We start from the raw sequence: 21,021 nt of genomic DNA on the forward strand, positions 1-21,021 counted from the left end.
CTTCCATTGACAATTTTGTCCTGTTTCTTTGTCTCCGCATTTTTTATGCTTTCTTGGTGCACCCCCTAGTGGTCTTTGTGCGCAGTCTTGTTGTAGTTAAGCCTTGATTGTTGTAGTTAATACTGGGGGGATTTGACCTCCAGGCCAACTGGCTGTGAGAGTCAGCTGTGTCTGCAGTGGGAAAACTTCTGTCCTCTGGGGAGGTGCTAATCTAGCCTTTGCCTGAGGCTATCCAGCAAATGGCTCTGTGCAGGGCTTGGGCGGGGGGGCGGGGGAGGGGTCCCAGGGGATCAACAGGGCAGGCGGAGGGAGCAGTTATGGCTGCTCTCAGTCCTGTCCCCACAGGCTCTGCCTCTCAGAGTCCCAGCAACCGCTGCAAACCTCGGAGAGAAAGCTGCCCTCGCGTTCTGACCGATGCCAGACAGTCCCTCTTCTCCTGTTTGAGTCTGGGTCCCTAGAGACTCGCCCAGAACTGGAGCTCAGGGCCTGAGCCTCCCTCCCGATTGAAAACGACAACCGTGCCCTCAGCCACCAGCCCGCTCCGCGCACCTCCACACCTTTGTATTTTCCGCACTGTGCCTCCTCTGAGTCTCGGTATGCTGTTCTCTTTCCTTCTAGTTGAAGAATTTCCCCTCAGCCAGCTTTCCTGTGGTTCTGGGTGATGTCCGTTCCGTCTTTTAGTTGTATTTTTGAAGTGGTTGTGCGAGTCAGCATTCTCCAGTGTTTACCTATGCCGCCATCTTGGTTCTCTCCTAGATAGCACCTTTTGATTTGCCTTTAATCTCTTCAGCTAAATTTCACGAATGGTCAGCTTTCACTGTTGTTGAATGGTCATTCTGTTTTCATTCCTTACTCCTTCAGAGTTGTTTGAATCTGTCTAGCCTGCAGGCACCCTCTACAGTTCAAGATTTTACTCAGTCCCTGCTGCAATTGAATTTTGAAACAGATTCTGCTTTTCTGTACAATCTGATTTAGAAAACAGAAGTGGGGGGTGGGGGAGCTTTGATGATTTCTCTCCTGTTTAAACATTAATAAATATATCTGTTATTCTGCAGTAACAAATAATCTCCAAATAGCAGTAGCTGAGTACAGTTTCTTTCCTATGTTGTGTGTCCAGTGTGGTCAGCAGGTGGGCCCTGCTCATCATAGTCACTCAAGGACCCAAAATGGTGGAGGCTCTTGAGTGTGCTTGCAAGATTCCAGCAGCATTGGAAAGGAAGCTAGAGGATCTTGTTTTCATGACATCATATGACCCAGAAGTGACTTACATTGCTTCAGCCAGGACTAGTCCTGTGACCACAGTTAGCCATTATTTCTTGTACTGAAAAGGGAGAGCGGGATGTAGGTGAGCAGCCTTAATGACTTCCACAAGTGATGTGGTCTAGACAAGGTTTTTAAGTACTCACTGAGTTCAGTTCCTTGTAGGTATTGGGCATTACCCAATACCAGGGCCTTGTAGGTATTGGGCATTACCCAAGTATCAGTTGAATGAATGAATATACATATCTTAAAGAATATGGTTCCACCCCAATCTAATATGGCTGTGGGCTGGACATCAAATAAAAAATTATAATTTTCTCCCCCCAAAAAGAAGATGAATTACAGCAATATATTCTTCTGCTGAAAACTCTCCAAAATACTTCCCTAAGGTTGAAACTCTCTACTTCCTTCCTCTCAGTAACTACTGGCTAAACTTCTGAGCTGGTAAAATCTTTGGGGGAAAGATGTTGACTGCATTAACAGTTTGCATTAAAGTTCAGCACCAACACACCTATATTATCCCTGTAAATTTTGTAAACTGTGTCATGATTAATAGCACTGGAACAGCTTAGAAAATACAGTATTATCATTTAAAAAGCGCATCCAGTAATGAGAAGTATTTGCAGTTTGCACACAAGAATACTTGTGTAAATTCACTCGTGTGCTCATTTTGGATATTTCTGAGCATAACTATTTTCTCAGAGCTTTAACATTCATCTCTAATAAGGCAATTATTTTGATTCTTGAAATGCTTTTCATAACTCGGCATAGTGCCCCATGATTTTATATCACCTAATGTCCTACACCCTCATTAAAATAGATACTGTGCCGTATATAAATAATAAATATTGAATAGCAAAGTCTAAGACTTAGAAAATACCTAAATTAGAGCTCTTAGATCAATGGTAACAATCCTTTACCCATGTGGGCAGTCTGATATATTTAAGAACAAATAAACACTGCAATTACTGAGCAGGATAACAAATAAATAACATTTACAGAACCTTAATTTCACAAGTATGTGATTATGAAAAACTGATTTAATATTTTAGTACTGAAATTATTTTAAAGCAACTTTTGGAGACCTAAAGATTCATGGAATGCTGAGTCTTGAGGAAAATAAATGAGACCAAAAATGAATTTGCTGAACGAGGAAAAGAAACTAATTTGCTCCTTTTTGGCATCTTGGAAAGTCTGAGGAAGTTGAAATAATTAATAAGAATCCTCAGAAGACAAATTCAAAATATTTTGAATTGACATGTGACACAAATATATTATTTTTAGTTATTTATTGCATAATGATAGCAAATTATTCTAAAATCTAATGAAAATGATCTTATAAAAAATGCCCTTTAGCCAAGAGTTCAGATGTTTTTGAAATATATCAATGTGTCTGAGAAAGGGTGGTGGGTACAAGAGGTTTCATCATATAAATTAGTGAAAAATTATTTTTGGCAATATCACCACAGGTGTGGATTTGAGTTTTGTTGGCCGCCTCTCCCTATCCCACCAGAACTGTCATACACAGGTGACATCAATGGATTATACAGACTGAAAAGAACTTGAAAAAAGACCTTATAGAGTTATTATTCTTGAATGATGTGGCACTTCTGCTAACGTATGTGAGTTTTCTAAATAAACAACATAATTCTAATGATTTTGATGTAAACTCAAAGCTTTTATTTAATAGACCAGGTATATTTCTAGTGACCCTTTTCCCCCCTGTTACCCTTCTAATATAAAAAGTTGAACAGTTTTTAATATACTTAGTATGTTGCTTTTGAGATGACTTATCTAAAACATTTACGATAAGGCATATTAAAAATTTACTTTGGAATCCCTCAGTGCATCTCCAAGGAAGGGGCAGTCCGTAAATCTAACACTGAGAAAGAATGAGTGCCTAGATCAGTGGTTCTCAACCTTCCTAATGCCGCGACCCTTTAATACAGTTCCTCATGTTGTGGTGACCCCCAATTTCATTGTTACAAATTGAACATAATTAAAGCATAGTGATTAATCACAAAAATAATATGTAATTATATATGTGTTTTCTGATGGTCTTAGGCGATCCCTGTGAAAGGGTCATTCGACCCCCAAAGGGGTTGCGACCCACAGGTTGAGAACCGCTGGCCTAGATAATCATGATTAGGAGAGACACATTCAAAGTAGTGTGCTATGGAACAGAGAAAATTAACACTAGCCCAAATTAAAAGTCACAAAGAAAACTAATTGCAAGTCATTTTGCAACTTGCTTCTCATTTGTGCAACTCTAAGAAATATACTCTATGATGAATGACTGCAGAGATTTGTTTTTAATAAGACAAAGGTTTATGATTCAAACAATTTTTTAAACTAGCCACCTTAAGCTTATTTTAAATGGAAGAAGATACTTATGAAAAACAAGATACAGACACCCAGAACTTATAGAAAAAAGTTAAAAGAAAAAGAGGCCTTAACTGCATTGTTTCTACTTAAACTTGAAGATGTATCTTCCAAGAAGCTGTTGTCAAAATTTGAGCTGGAGTCAATTAATATAAAAAATATTTGAGCCTTGAAACACATTTATAACAGTGTGTTCACAGACCACTAAGAGGAGTAGAATGCATGTCTGGATTGATGTAGACAAAACAATAAAAATTCTCAGGGGAAAATTCTTTTTTCACCGAGTTATCAAAATTTGATTTATATATAATACTTCCACTTTATATCCCAATATATAAAAAGTAAACTGAAATACATTTTGAAATTAGATTGAATGCAAGATACAAGTAAACATTTACATTTATCTTCTTATACATTATAAAACAACAAATGCTCTCATCTATTATTTGATACAGTCTTTGTGTTTATTATCTGCTCAATATTCAGAATAATTGTCCAGGAAGATAAACTTTATTTCTATGCTGAATCAAATGTGTCTCTATTTTGTTCTGTTTAAAGCATAACCACAAAATTCAATTTCTCACAGATATAAGTAATAATAGAAACATATTTTACTACAAACTTTGTAATATTCTAGAAATAAACTAAACTTATATAAAAATGTTTTTAACCCTTTGAGGATTAGTTCATCCTCTTTCAAAAAAAAATAACGCTTTATTTTATGAGCAGTTTCAGGTTTACAGAAAAATTAATCAGTTGGTACTGAGATCACCTCCAATCCCTTTTCCACATTTTCATCATATTTAACATCTTGCATGATACATTTGTCTCAAGTAATAAACCAATATGGATACATTCTTATTAACTAATTTCATAGTTTGCACTGCAATTTGCTCTTGGTATTGTGCAGTGTCATGGGTTTTGGCACATGAAAGATACCACGTATCTTTACAGATCATTTCAGTGTCTGCCAATATAGCTTCAACACCTTACAAATCCCCTCCACTTCACTGACTCTCTCCTCTCCCTCCCATATCCTGCCAAACCACTGATCTATCTACTGTCTCTATTATATTTTGCCCTTTTCAGAATGTCATAAAACTGAAAATATATAGTGTGCAGAAGCTTTTTCAGACTGGACTCTTGCACTTAGCTATGTCCATGTAAGGGTCCTCTATGTTACTCCGTGACTCAATAACTCATTGCTAAAAGACATTCCACTATATCGACGTACCAAAGTTTGTTTATGCATTCACCTATGTAGGGGCATCTTGATTGCTTTTAGTGTTTGGCAATTATGAATAAACATGCTATAAATATGTGTGTGCAAAATTTTGTTGGGACCTAAGTCTTTAACTCATGTGTGTAAATACCTAGGAGTGCATTCGCTGGAATGAATGTAAGATTATGTTCAGCTTGTCATAAACTGCCAGTGTCTTCCCAAACAGCTGCATTGTTTTGCATTCCCACCGTAAGTGAATGAGAGTTCTTGTTGCTCCACTTCCTTGTCTATATTTGATACTGGCAGTACTTTGGATTGAAGCCAAATAGAGGTGTAGTGACATATCAATGGTATTTTATTTTGCAATTCCTTAATCACATATGATATTGAGCATTTTTTTCCTGATATACTTATTGGCCATCTGTGTATCTTTCTAGTGAGATGTCTATTCAGATCTATTGTCCATTTTTTTTTTTTATTTTAGTAAAATTTTCTTTGGCATTCGGGATTTTTAAATGTTCTTACATATCTTAAACATTTATGGAGATCAATATTTAAAATTTTGCGTTTTTAGTTTCTATTTTCCATATAATTTTTTCCAGTAATTTTGTTTCTAATGGGTATTTCTTAATATATATAGAAAATTACTCGGAATGCTCCATTTTCACATTCTTCCTAATGACTTTTCAGTTGATTTTCTTGGGCTTTGCTGCTCCACATCTGATTTGATCATCTCATATGAAGAGGACATCATTTGCTTCATTTAAGAATATAAAAGAATATACACATTTACGCTACATATTTTTCCAGTGCAAATACACCCATGCATTAATTTTGACTAACTGCATTTGTAAGTATGCCCAGGATGCTGCATGAAAATGCCAATCGGGGCCATGTTTGCTCTCTTTGACTTTAATGAGGGTGTTTCCAGTATTTCGCTAGTAAAAATTATCTTCCAGCTCTCTTCTACATATTTCTTTCCTTCCTTTCTCCTCTCTTTGTCTCCCACTGTTTATATCTAACTAGCCTACCTTCCTGTTAAGAAAAGATCCATCCACTTTCATTAGAATGGAAGTTAAGATTTTGTCAAATGCTTTAGGATTTTACAGACACAAAAAAAATATTGTCCCCTCTTTTATCATAAAAAATATGAAATCAGAAATATGTGTTCATTTTATCAGATAAAATCAGCATTACTTTAAAAATTAGGTATTTCACTTAGATATAAAAATACATTGCTCACATTCTGTTTATAAATCATTTCCTTTAGCTGTTTAGAAAAACTATGTACAAATCAAAAGACATAATCATGGAGGGGAAATATTAGAGCCTGGCTGCTATCTAATGAGGTTGAGACGAACAATTAACTCCAAAATTGACCAAGGTCAATTGTAAGTGGCAGAGTGCTGTATCATATTTTCCTTTCACTCAATGTGAGAGATAAAAATAGTATTTCTTCCAAATTATTTTATCACTGAGGTGGTCTGCAGTTATCTGATATATAAACTTTTACATTGAGGTTTATATTAACTGCAACTGCTTCCAATGGTTTGTTTAAGAAAGTTTTCAAGACTCATATTTTAGGAGTGGTAGGAAAGATGTTATTTAATAAAATATGGTAATGCTATTGTTTGCTAATCGTGTAAATGAAATTACTCGTCTATTTTTGTTTCCTTTCCTTTTCCAAAAATAATCTAAAAAAACCCTCCAACATTTTTATATATTGTGAAATCGCTGCAATATTGTGCTTTCTTCCTTTAGTAAAAGCTTTTAAAAGCAATAATTTTGCCAGTTTTTCTTCACATGGATATTTATTTTATTCTTTGGGTTATAATCCAGTACAACTTAATTTTTCAACCCTCAAATTGTTCCACCTTTGGTCACTGGGAGCTCTTTCAGTTGGCTCCCCAGATTTCTTTTTTTTTATTGATTAAGGTATTACATATGTGTCCTTATCCCCCCATTGCCCCCCACCCCCCTACTCATGCCCTCACCCCCCCTGGTGTCCGTGTCCATTGGTTAGGCATACAAGTCCTTTGGTTGATCTCTCCCCCTTACCCCCACCCTCCCCTACATTCCCTCTGAGGTTTGACGGTCTGATCAATGCTTCTCTGTCTCTGGATCTGTTTTTGTTCATCAGTTTATGTTCATTATATTCCACATTTGTGAGATCATGTGATATTTATCTTTCTCTGACTGGCTTATTTCACTTAGCATAATGCTCTCCAGTTCCATCCATGCTGTTGCAAATGGTAGGAACTCCTTCTCTTTTACTGCAGCGTAGTATTCCATTGTGTAGATGTACAACAGTTTTTAATCTACTCATCTGCTGATGGACACTTAGGCTGTTTACAAATCTTAGCTATGGTAAATTGTGCTGCTATGAACATGGGGTGCATATATCCTTTCTGATTGGTGTTTCTAGTTTCTTGGGATATATTCCTAGAAGTGGGATCACTGGGTCAAATGGGAGTTCCATTTTTAACTTTTTGAGGAAACTCCATATTGTCTTCCACAGTGGCTGTACCAGTCTGCGTTCCCAGAGGCAATGCAGGAGGGTTCCTTTTTCTCCACATCCTCTCCAGCACTTGTTTGTTGATTTGTTGATGATAGCCATTCTGACAGGTGTGAGATGATACCTCATTGTTGTTTTGATTTGCACCTCTCCAATGATTAGTGACTTTGAGCATGTTTTCATATGTCTCTTGGCCTTCCTTGTGACATGTTTTGAAAAGTATCTATTTAGGTCTGTTGCCCATTTTTTTGATTGGGTTGTTTATCTTCCTATTGTTAAGTTGTATGAGTTCCTTGTAAATGTTGGAGATTAAACCCTTATTGGTGATAACATTGGCAAATATTTCTCCCATGCAGTGGGCTTTCTTGTTGTTTTGTTGATGGTTTCTTTTGCTGTGCAGAAGCTTTTTGTTTTGATGAAGTCCCATTTGTTTATTTTCTCTTTAGTTTCCAATGCCCTAGGAGCTGTATTGGTGAAGAAATTGCTTCGGCATGTATCTGAGATTTTGTTGCCTGTGGATTCCTCTAATATTTTAATGGTTTCCCATCTTATGTTTAAGTCTTTTATCCATTTTGAGTTTATTTTTGTGTATGGTGTAAGTTTGTGGTCTAGTTTCATTTTTTTGCATGTATCTGTCCAATTTTCCCAACACCATGTATTGAAGAGACCGTCTTGACTCCATTGTATGTTCTTGCCTTCCTTGTCAAATATTAATTGAGCATAGTGGTTTGGGTCAATTTCTGGGTTCTCTATTCTATTCCATTGGTCTATATGTCTGTTCTTGTGCCAGTACCAGGCAGTTTTGAGAACAGTGGCTTTGTAATACAGTTTGATATCTGGTATTGAGATCCCTCTTACTTTGTTCTTCTTTCTCAGTATTGCTACAGTTATTCAGGGTCTTTTTTTATTCCAGATGAATTTTTGGGGAGTTCGTTTTGCATTTTCTTAATCTAAAAATTTGTGAGCTAGTTTATATTTCCTAATGTTAATGTAAGGAAGACTCAAAGCTCAAGACTTGGCCCAATCTGAGTGTCTGTCTAACCAGTCTTTGTAAGTTATCTCATACAATTAACCATTTGCAAACTGATGACCCTAAGATATGAAATCTGGCCCTCCTCTCTTTGTTGTGTTCCAAAAATACATAGTCAGTTGCTTATTCATCATCTCAGCATGGATATTTAATGACAATCTTACAATTATTTTGGTCAACAAAATGCTCTGTCCATTGCCCTATCACCAGCAGCTCCTTTATCAGCATTATTCCATCATCCAACTAGTAACATAGCTCAAAACATGCAGAATTATCCTCAATCACAATCTTTAGATACTTGGTATGCAAAGCGTACCTTTGCATCACCTTGGAACTTGTTTGAAATGCAATATCATGAGCCCTTATTCCAACCTATAGGTTCCGAATCTGGTTAACAGCATCCCCAGATGATTCATATAAATGTTAGTTTCAGAAATGCTGCCATATATCACTCTCTGCATTCAATTTGTCATTATTATTGCCTCTATATCTAAAACAAATTCAGAAGATAATAGCTTTTAGCATCTCCACTGTTACCATCCAAAGTCTTCATCCCCTCCGAATGATCTACTTCCCACGTCCACTTCACTCCCCCATGGTCCCTTCTTCCTACAGCAGGCAGTGTTCCTTTAGAATTATATATCAGACCTTGTTGGTTCACTATCTTATCATGCATTTCATTATCTGCTCCTCTGCCTTATTGCCTAATATTCTACCCTTATTTATGATATTAAGCTATGATAGCCTATTCTGGAGACAGCCATGTGCTACCTTATGATCAAAATTCTGTTTCTACCAGGGTCCACTTATGTACTGGGGGATGTTTTGACAGAGGTATATAATTCTCAATGCCAATGGTATGACCCTGTCCCACCTAGTGCCTTATAGACTTATTTTGTGATTCTTCCATTGGAATTTACCATAAACTCTAAATTGCACCTTTTCCCATCACTGAAACCTGCAATAACACAGTGTCTGGAAGTTCATACCGCCCAAGCTTCTGGGCAGCCAGCATGGTTGCGTGAACCTGCTGCCGAGTGCCTCATTGCTCTGGGCCTCACCTGAGTTCGGAAGCCTTCCTGTCGTCTAATATATGGGCCTGCACCGTATGCCTGTGGGGGAATGTGCTGTGTCCAAAAGCAAAAGAAATCTACCAGGTGCTTTTCTTTCTGTAATAATTATATGCAAGATACAGCAATGTGTCTCTTATTTGTAGGAACTATCTTTGCACATCCCTGAGCACGAGGCCCTATAATTTTACCAAGTCCCAGGTCCCTAACACTTCACAGAGTTCATCTTCCCAGATCTGTAGCACAGGCTTTACCAAGACCTTTGGCATACTAGCCACATATTGCGTGTCCTGCCCAAACAGCATGATGTCATCAACATAATGCATCAGTGTAATGTTCCGAGGGATGCACAGATGGTCCAGATCTTTTTGGACTCTGTTACTGCAGAAGGCAGGATAGTTAACCTAGCCCTGTGGAAAATCTATAAATGAATATTGTTGTCCATTCCACATGAATGCAAATTATTTCTGATCCTCTATCCTTACAGACTGAGGGAGTAAAAAAGAAATAAACACACAAACCAACACACTCACCAAAACAATGGCTAATATGCCATGTGCTAAGGCTTTATTAATCTGTTCCAACAATGATGCCATCTAAACATAGCTGCTACTCTAATGGCTCCTGGGTTTGTTTGTTTTTTAAACATATTTGCATTGATTTCAGAGAGGGAGAAGGATAGAGAGAGAGAAACATCAATAATGAGAGAGAATCATTGATCAGCTGCCTTCTGAATGCCTGACATGGGATGGAGCCTGCAATCCGGGCATGTGCCCTGACTGGGAATTGAACTCTGACCTCCTGGTTCATAGGTTGATGCTCCTGTTTGATTGAATCTACTCTCCTGGTCAAAGATTCAGTCAGTTTCTCTCAGTACCAGATTAGTGAATTAAACTGAGATGTGACAGGGATGACTTCCCCAGCATCCTTTATATCATGAACGGTAATACTCATCCCCACCATCCTTCTAAGGATGGAATTTGATTTCTGATTCACTCTCCTGGTTGCAAACGAAGGAGGAAGGAGGAGGGCAGTCTTAGAGCTTCCACTTAGCCTTTCCCCACTATCATGGTTTGTACCCCACATGTTAAGGATCACATTTGGAGTTTATTCCAATTCTCAAATATGTCAATGCCAATTATACACTCAGTGCTGTGGACTGAATTGTGTGCCCCTCAAGTTCACAGGTTGACATCTTAACCCTCTATGGATTTCATTCAAGTGTCAGCTCACAATCTCTTCCTCCTCAGCTTTTGTTTTTAGGAGGCACTTTCAAATATCTGGACTGCTGTACTTCTTTGGCCACTTATTTTATGCTTACTATTTGCATTTTTGGTCAATTTAACTTTAGCCAACTTTATAAGGCTACAATATACACACCACAATATTTAGCTACTTCATGTGTTCAATTTTATGGATTTGTACAAATGTTAATAGTTTTGTAAACATAACAATAAAATGTTAGAACATTTCATTCACACCAAAAATTTCCTAGTTCTCCTGTATATTTCATCCTCTCTTTTAACTCACTAGCCCTGGCAACCAATGGTCTATTTCTTGTTACTATAGTTTTTAGATGTTTCCCTTTTGTAAAACTGCATGCCATTCACCTGGAAGACCTAATTTACTTGGGATTTCAGTTTATCTTTTTTCTAAAAGGATTATTTTTATTGTCTCTCTTGTTTTCAGTATTGATAAAGACTATTACCTCTAGCTATAGCCATTCAACTATTTTTTTTTTTTTAGCTCAGAGTCACAAAATGAGTGAGATCCTGAAAATATTTTTTGCCTTGGGTTAGATACAAAAGTAATAAGGAAAAATTGAAACTTGTCGGCTCTTTCCTCAAGGGTGTTTACTGTACTTCTTGGTCTGGGTCTGCGTGTGTGTGTGAGAGGGAGAGGTCGGGGGGGGGGGGGGGCGCGGTTGGTGTCATTGCAGGGTTTTTGTTTTTTGTTTTCTTTTCAGGATTTCTTTTACCTACCTTTAATTTTTTTCTCTCTTTACATGTAGGACAGAGAAAGGAGATCTGAACTATGCATGGATAGAGAGACTTATAAAAAATTAAAAAATATTCTCTTTCAATGAGAAATGATTTTAACAAGAATAGAACATGAGGGTTGGCACCTTCTCTTTCTGTTTCAGCGTGTTTTCCTGGATTGTTTGTTTGCTTTTATTCTTCTTAAAATAAGTTCTATGAGGAGGAGATTTAGATGTCTGGCTTGACTCTATCATACTACCCTCAAATCCACCAAATTTAATTCAGTAATTTTGAAATCACATAAATTGAAGTAGAATGACTATTATTATCACCAGAAAATGATGTATTTAAAAATAATGGCAATAGAGATTTTTTAAAATAGTATTTGCATCAAAACTGTTTAGTTTTGTAATTTTGTCAAAAGAGATTTTTAAAATACTCCCACATCAATAATTCAAAATAAAAAGATGCAGAGACATTTTAAATATTTTGTCTTTATACTGCTCTCTAATAAGTCTTATAGGAATATCTTCATATTATGCTGTAATGTTTTTAAAGCATGTATATCCTTTGCAGCCCTAGGGACACAGTATAAGTTTAAAAAAGGATTTTTATTGAATGATTAGAATATTGTGATTTAAAAGAATGTTATGCCTTTACCATTTCACCTATTTTTAAAATTATAGCCATATGCATAAAAATTAATATATAATTTATGTTAAAGAATAGAATTTAAACTGTACATATTAGAAATAACGATTCCTTGAAATTTGTATATAACTTCTGACAAGGAAATTACCAGTGTAATTGATATAAGAAACGCTGATTATCTTACAGTATCCAATAGTCAAAGAGATTACACCTAACTAGAAAAATGACAGAAGACTCAATAGGACAGATATTATATAGCTATTTTATTTTACTATTTACTAATATTTATTTATTTATTTATTTATTTATTTATTTATTTGGTCCTCACCAGAGGATATTTTTCCATTGATTTTTAGAGAGAGTGGAAGAGAGAGGGAAAGGCAGAGAGAAAAATTGATGTGAGAGAAACACATTGATTGGTGATTGGTTGCCTGCTGCAGTGCCCCGATCAGGAGGAACCTGCAACCAAGGTATGAGCCCTTGACTAGAATCAAACCTGGGATCCTTCAATCCACAGGCCAATGCTCTATCTACTGAGCCAAACTGGCTAGTGCTATGTAGCTATTTTAGATTTTCTTAAATTCCCAGTGAGGATGAACAGAAAAGCAATAATTAAAGCCTCACGTTTAGTCCATACTTGTAGATGTTTTAAATTTATTTAATACTAGAGGACTGATACACACAATTTGTGCACTGGCAGGGGAGGGTCCCTTAGCCTGGCCTGTGCCCTCTTGCAGTCTGGGACCCCCCAGGGGATCAGGCCTAAGCTGGCAGTCAGACATCCCTCTCACAGACTGGGGCTCTCGCAGTCTGGGACCCCTCACTCCTTACCGCCCACCTGCAGTAGAGGTGGGAGAGGCTCCCGCCACTGCTGCTGTGCTCCCCAGTCATGAGCCTGGCTTCTGGCTGAATGGGGCTCTCCCTGTGGGAGCACACTGAACACCAGGGGCAGCTTCTGCATTGAGCGTCAGCCTCTGGTAGTCAGTGTGTGTCATAGCAACCAGTCATTCCCCCTTCAATTGATTTGCATATTAGGGTTTTATTATATAGGATGATTACTCCATGTGGATTGTACTACTCCCATTGAATGTGCTTGTAGCATTTATAAGACCTACATATTGATAAGGCCTTAAGGAAAATACTTAACACATTGCATACCAGTAGTTTTATTGCTAGCTTTACCCAGTAGCCAGGTAAGTTTCTACTGAAGGAGTACAAAAAACGTTTTACATAAATGTTAAAGGCACACTTTAAAATTAAATACCCATTGCATTTTGAAGTTATTTATTTATTTATTTATTTATTTATTTTTTAAATATATTTTATTGATTTTTTTACAGAGAGGAAGGGAGAGAGATAGAGAGTTAGAAACACCGATGAGAGAGAAACATCGATCAGCTGCCTCCTGCACATCTCCCACTGGGGATGTGCCCGCAAGCCAGGTACATGCCCTTGACCGGAATCAAACCTGGGACCCTTCAGTCCGCAGGCCGACGCTCTATCCACTGAGCCAAACCGGTTTCGGCTGAAGTTATTTATTAAGTGTTATTACAAGCTAATATCTTTTTAAAGTATGAGACTTTGTAAAACACTGTGTAATATGAAGCGAGAATTCTCATGATCTGTCCGCAATATGTTAAGCAGAGAGTACTGGCTAGTAATCAATTTCTCTTCTGTGTAGAGCCAGACTCATGGGAGAGGCATTATTGAGTGCTTCCTCCACACATAGCCCTTAGAAACCTCTGTGTGTCTGTTACCAGTTCTTTTACACTAGGATTTTACACCAGCTTCTCTTTCCTCAAAATGCTACGTGACCACCACTCCCATCCCACTCTTATCTTTCTTCCATTTCAACAAGGAAATCACAGAAAAGAAATTCTAGATGTACCCAGCATCCCATTTGTTAATGACTGAGATAAACTCTACCCTCAGGAAAACCTTCAAAGGCACATGTTGAAGAAGTTGGAGCCTCTATCAGCCCAAGTTTCTGAATCCTATTATAAAGAAAAATCTCTCCATTTTCTACCCCAACATATGAAACCAAAATAAATGTGCTGGTTTTAAGTCATTACACATCTGGGGCCTATCTGTTACCCCAGCCTACCTTAACTAATACTATCCTGACTCTAGTGTTATCAACCAAGTAAACCTCAGAGTTGTCATCTTATTTAAAAAAATCTGAATTAAACCTATTACTTTTGGGGCATATTAATCCATAATAAAATACGAACTTTCTGGTGTCCTTTTCCATATTAAAAATTTACAACATATAAATATTGATATATTCTAATATTTCATAGAGCCATTATTTCAACATAATTAAATATATTATTACAGCAACAATATGGAGAAAGAGCAGTAAAAAGTGAAGAAATTTTTTCTGGCCTCTTTGCCTCATGCCATATAATAAAAGGCTAATATGCAAATTATTCCCTCTGGAGTTTGACTGACCCGGAGTTTGACCATTAGCTATGGTGTGCGCTAACCACCGGGGGAGGCATGGAACAAGGGAAGGCCCCGGCCAGCAGCCAGCAGCCAACAGATGGGGGAAGGAAGGCCCCGATCAGCCCTGATTGCCAGCCAGGCCTAGGGACCCTACCCCCGCATGAATTTCATGCACCAGGCCTCGAGTACTCTTATAATAAATTAGAAGACTCTAGGTCATTACTTCCTAAACAAGTGAATTGACATATATATATGTGGAAGATGCTGCATAAAGTTTTTTAAAAAGTAAACACATAGCCACTGTATTCATGTTCTTTTAAACATCTGCTTTGCAGCAATATGTATTTTCTTCAATTTTAGAACTCATCGCAGGATTTAAATGAATTGATGAGCTGGATAAATTCTCTAGCCAAATCTTTTTGCTCCAGCTGAGAAATTAAAAATATAGTTTCTTTGTAGTACTTTCCAAATCCTTATATAATAAAAAGAAATGTGTCAAAAACTCAGAAGGTAGAAAATCAAGACAGAAATAATAGGCATTGTCACAAAACAGTTTTGATATATCACTGTAGCTGTGTTCCCTGTGGGGCAACAACAAGACGTTCAGCAGGAAATTGTACCAGTATTTAGGTCTTATGGATATGGTCATTAGAGGAAGCATAAGACTCATGTTCTGCAGAGGAGTGTGGCCCAGGGTGTTCTCAGCAACTTTCATCTCATTTTTAAAAGAGGAACATGCAAAATGACATGTGTATGCCTTGCCAACTTGCCCACAGGGCTTCATTAAAAGCATTTACCATGAAAAATCTTGATAGCAGCCTTTTGTTGGAAAAGGTAGCTGAAAGCTGTCAAATTCTGGTCTTTGGCGATGCATAATTAGCTACTGCTATTGCTATATTGTCCTGAATAAAGCTGGGTTTTAAATGGTTCTTTGGGAGTGAACTCCTACATTTATTTGTCCAATTTTATGTAATTTGGAAATTTTCTTTTGAATGTTTGTTGTGTCTCTCACCTAAGTTCTGCAAGCTGCTCATCTTTAGCTCATCCCCTGATGAAAAGGAAAGAACAGCACAAAAGACAAAGATGCTCCTCCAAAAATATACCCAACTCTCAGCTCTGGTTCTCATTGAAGTTAGTGATTTGCTCCGTAAGTCCTATTCCCATTGCTACAGAGTTTAAATTGTTCTATCTTCTTTGGAATTACCAGTCTCTTTATACTTTTACTGTACTTGTTCTTATATAGTCACAACTAACACCCATCCTCCAAGAAACCATTGTTTCCCCTATGAAATGGAAATAAAAACATTCTATTTTAATTCTTAGGCTATAGAAGTTGGGGTGTACTTAAAATGGAACGAGTAGTTTGAAATTACTTATATGCCCTGAGTACTTGATATACATCTTAAAGTACAAAACGGTTTTTTAAAAATGTGTATTCTAATGTTTATTTTGTGGTAAAACCAAAATTGTGTATTTTAAATGCTAAAGCATAATCAGGCAGAAATTATTTTCTTATACTGTAAATATTCTTTCTATCCCCCTGTTTTGGGGATTACTTTCTTAAAATATACCTTATTTGATGTCACTGGATTTCCCTGGGGAAATCTATTCAGGGTTAGCTCCATCATCTCTTGTAGTGACTTGACTCTACTATTATGTGTCCCCTCAGAAACTGATAAGACATTGATCCTGACACCTATTTTCCAGTCTTCAACACTATCCTATTCTCACTCGTCTCTACTCCCAGATTGGAATCCATGGCTTATCATTGTTATCGCTCCCTGGAAACATCCTCAGCAGCCTACATAATCTATTTGGCCCATAAAACTGTCCAGAGAATCCCCAGCCTGGGAACTGTCCATCAAGCCTGTGCTTGAAGAAAAATACCTGAAGTTGTTGACTGGACTCAATGAAATCATGACCACGAACCTCAGGTGGGCCTCTAATGTGGCTTAGTAATTGTAGGAGCAATTACCCAGCCCAGTACCTCTCCCACTCTAAGAAGGATTTTACACCAGCTTCTCTTTCCTCAAAATGCTACATGACCACCACTCCCACCTCACTTCCATTTCACCAAGGAAATCACAGAAAAGAAATTCTAGATGTACCCAGCATCCCAATTCCAACCCATCCACCGCTGTTCTCATATATTCTGTCCTTACACTTATAATAAGGATTGATGGTTCCACTTGTTCTTTAAATCCTATCTACTTTACTTTTGCTCAGGGGCAGAATTCCAGGAATCATTCTCCCTCTTGCTGTTATATTCTTTTCCCTTTGCTCATTACACATCTTATCTTTTTTTCATAAAAATTCATCTTCCTACACCATACTATTCCTACCTGCTGTATACTTTTTAAAAAAAAAAAAAAAAAACCTGCTAACTCCATGTCTTCTCTCAGTTTTTCTTCAACTCACTAATTTTCACTCTTATTACCCAACAAAATATCTCCCCTTATATCAACTTTGCTAAAGTCGAAGGGTGATTTTTTGTTCACCTTTTGCTTAAACTATCAGCTCACTCAATTCAACAGGCTTAACATATCATGTCTTTAGAATGACGGACTGATACTTTTGGTTAAGATAACTACCCAGATTTGCACATTAAGCCAGTTACTTGACATCTCCACTCAAATGCATTAAACTATATTCTGGATTTCCACCATTAAACTTTTTCCTCCCATAATTTTCTCCATCTTAGTAAATGGAAACTTAATCTTTCTAGTTATTCAGGCAAAATAAATCTTACATTTCTCTTAGAATATTCTCTTTCGTTTTGTACTTCATATCCAAGCTATGATGAAATCTTTTCTCTACACTAGTAAAAGCATTAAAAAAAACAACCTCTCCTCTTCATACACCCTCCACCAGTAACTACTTGGTCCAAATCACCATGTTGCTCTCCCACCTGAATTATTGCCATAACCTCCCAAGTGGTTATCTTTCCTTCACCCTTGTCCTCCTATATCCCTTTTTAACACAAAACCCAGAGAGAATGACCTAAGCCAAACCAGTACACTCCTCATCATTTTATTCTCACTGGGAGTAAAATGTAAAATTACTTGACCTATAAAATCTTGTAAGATCTGGCTACTGCTACAGTTCTGCTGCTATATTACTTCACTCAGCATTGGTCACTTTGCTCCAATCACACGGGTCTCCTCACTGTTTTTTAATCATGTTAGCTCCCTAGACTCCTGCCTTTGTGGCTGTCTTTCTCTCTTTCTGGAATCTTTTTGCCTCAGATACCTAGAGTTTATACCTTCCCTTCTTTCAGTTTTTTGATGAATGTTACTGGTAGCATATTATCCAGGCTTGTATTAGTATTTTATATTACAAATCTTATTATTTGTTCTACTTTGGTCTTCTCCCCTGCTTTTCTCTCTTCTGTATAATTTATCACCATATATATTACTATACTTTTTATTTTGTTATTATCTAGCATCCCCAACTAGAACATTAGGTCCCTGAAGGTCGTGTATATATTATGTTTTTAGTGGCTACAACAGGTAATATGTGTTCCATCTAACAGAGATGTCAATGTGTTTGTGCGATGAAGTAATGCATTTTCTTGCAAATAAATTCAAACAGCAATTATGCCCTCGACTGTTATACAGGATATGTACAGTGATTTACATTTCACTGACCATCATCAATGGAGAAATTGTCAAGTCCTTGATTATGGTGATTTCAGATAAACATGATATCATATTGGGAATTCTCATTGCACTTAACTTACATTTTTTATTACTACATCCACATCATTTTTTTCTTACACTCCTGTATAGCCGTTAATATGAAAACTGGTGGTGTATTCTCTCACTCCTCCAGTCCTGCTTTTTTGGGTACCACATTTGCTATATTAATTATTTTCTGATTTAAATGTCTATATGGTTTCTGCTTTACTAATTGAATGCTGACTAGCAAGCTATTTTAAAAATAATGTTTTGTACTGTTTTGACATAATTTTTTGGTCAAATAGATCATTGTTTTTGACCATATTTGAAGTAATTTTATTTTATTAAAACATCTGAAATTACACTATTAATTGTTTCTTGTGTCTAAAATCCCATTTCTGAAATTTCAGGCTTTAGGGGCGGGAAGCAGAGGCAATATAAATTTCTTTTAATTTGAGATTAAATAATTCTTCAATCACTATATATTAAAATTTCTATTCTTTAAACTTATTTTTGTCTTAAAGTCTTTTGTATAGTCTTTTAGTATTAACATAACCATCTTAGTAATTTTAGCTAGTGTATGTTTTGCCTTTTCCTATTTATTCAATCTCAATATTTTCTGTTTAGATTCCAGATAAGTCTTTGTTAAACAAAAAAGAGTTGAGCATTAATAAAAATGATCAAATCTGATCTTTTAATTAGAAATTATATTCTATTTACATTTATCGTGATTAACTTTTGACTTATTTTTATCTTATTCAGTGATCCCATATGACTAGATAGATTATAATCAAAAGCAAAGCAATGTGTTTTCAACTTGTCTATTATGCAACACTGGAAAAAGGAAAAGATTTAAAATTAAAAAGTTTATATATCATGCCCTCTATTCCATTGGATGAGTACTTGTCTAACTCCTCTAGTAGATACTCATACAATTGAGAAAGGTCTTTCTTTATCTGGTTCCTGCTTTGGGGAAGTATATTCCTTTTCCCTTTTCCTAAATGGACATATCTTACTTGGTCCTTGAGAGAGATTCTTCTCCTCAGACATGCAAAGTATTTACAGCTCCCTTTTTTTGGTATAAGTTTGAGAGCCAAGAAATGGGACTATGGGTTGAAAACTAAAGTGACTCATCACTGGGCCTCATTTAGCAATACAATTCCCTCAGTTATTTGTGTGTGAGTAGTGGGAAGCAAAGTTCAATTTGTTTAAGCATAACTGTGGCCAATTGTTTGATCCATACATAATCTTTAAAACTTACGAGTCTTTTATTTTTTTCAACAGGCTTGTCCCAACCCCCTAACATCTATCTAATGGCCACTACTCTGAGAAAATTGGAAACAACAGTGTCAGGAAGAGAGGCACATTAAGCACTCACTTATTCAACAGATTTTTATTGAGTAGTAACCTTGTTCCAGGCATTTTTCTAAGTACTAGAAATAGAGTAGTAAACAGAAGAGAGAAAACTTAATCTCCTCCTGGAGCTTAGACCACAGGGAAGGGGAATAGGAAATAAAAAAATAAGTAAGTAGCCGAAACCGGTTTGGCTCAGTGGATAGAGCGTCGGCCTGCGGACTGAAAGGTCCCAGGTTCGATTCCGGTCAAGGGCATGTACCTTGGTCGTGGGCACATCCCCAGTAGGGGGTGTGCAGGAGGCAGCCGATCGATGTTTCTCTCTCATCGATGTTTCTAGCTCTCTATCTCTCTCCCTTCCTCTCTGTAAAAAATCAATAAAAAATATATTTAAAAAAAAATAAGTAAGTAGCATACAATATGTCAGACTGAAAAAAACTATGACAGAGAATAATAAAGAAGGGGGAGAGAGTGTGCTTGTGAGAAAGAGATGTAATCTAAAATGCACATATAAGGATGGAGCCCAGATTACTCCAATGTGAATAGTTTAGGGAGGAGAAGAATTAGTGAAGGAGAATTATTAGGAGACGTTACCAGTGAAGAAGTAAGAAAACTAATTTAGTGTGGTATCTAGAATTCAAGGGAAAGAAGAGAGTGGCATCCACTGTCCCCTATGTTACATGTAAGCAATTGTAACATCCGTGGGGCAGTACTTGTTCAGCTGTAGGGAATCAGAACTCATTGCAAAATGTTTACTAGACAAAGGGAGGGGAGCATGAGGATACCAAGTATGGGCAATTCTTTCCATTTGTTTTCTACAAGACAAACAGAAGGGTTTATCTGGTGAGAGAAGTGGGGACAATAGGGTTTATGATGATGGAAGAAATAATATAATTCCTTTTAATTTTATGCTGAGAATGACAAATGAGAGAGGAAAAAAATATTAGATAGTGCACAAGACAAAAAATTAACATACTATATTCCTCTCACTGAGTAATTGAGAGAGGATGGGATAAAACATACACCTTGAGGTTTAAACCATTGATAGGAGGAGTACAGACAACTGATCAGTGTCGGAAGTGAAAGATGAATGCATGCATTAGGCATAAGGGCAAAGTTGTAATGTATGTAGAATTCCTTTTCTGATTTCTCTAATATCCCGAGTAAAATGGACACTGACTCATGAGCTGAGCGTGAGGGACAGGGAAGATGTAAAGGAAGTTGGAGGAGGCATGAAGAGGTATAGAGCAGACTTCTAAGAAAGCAAGAGAGTAAAGGAGCTAGAGAATGGCAGGGAGATTTTAGAGTCCATTTGCTATTTATGGTATGGATAGAAAGAGCATTCAGCTACCGGCCTGGCTAATAGCAACTATAAGACGGATAAAAGGGATTGATGCGTCTGTATCCAGAGGAAGAAGTACTTACAGAGGGATGCAC

This window comes from Myotis myotis, unplaced genomic scaffold (genome assembly GCF_014108235.1).
Source record: "Myotis myotis isolate mMyoMyo1 unplaced genomic scaffold, mMyoMyo1.p scaffold_m19_p_6, whole genome shotgun sequence".
In the NCBI taxonomy this organism is placed as follows: Eukaryota; Metazoa; Chordata; class Mammalia; order Chiroptera; family Vespertilionidae; genus Myotis; species Myotis myotis.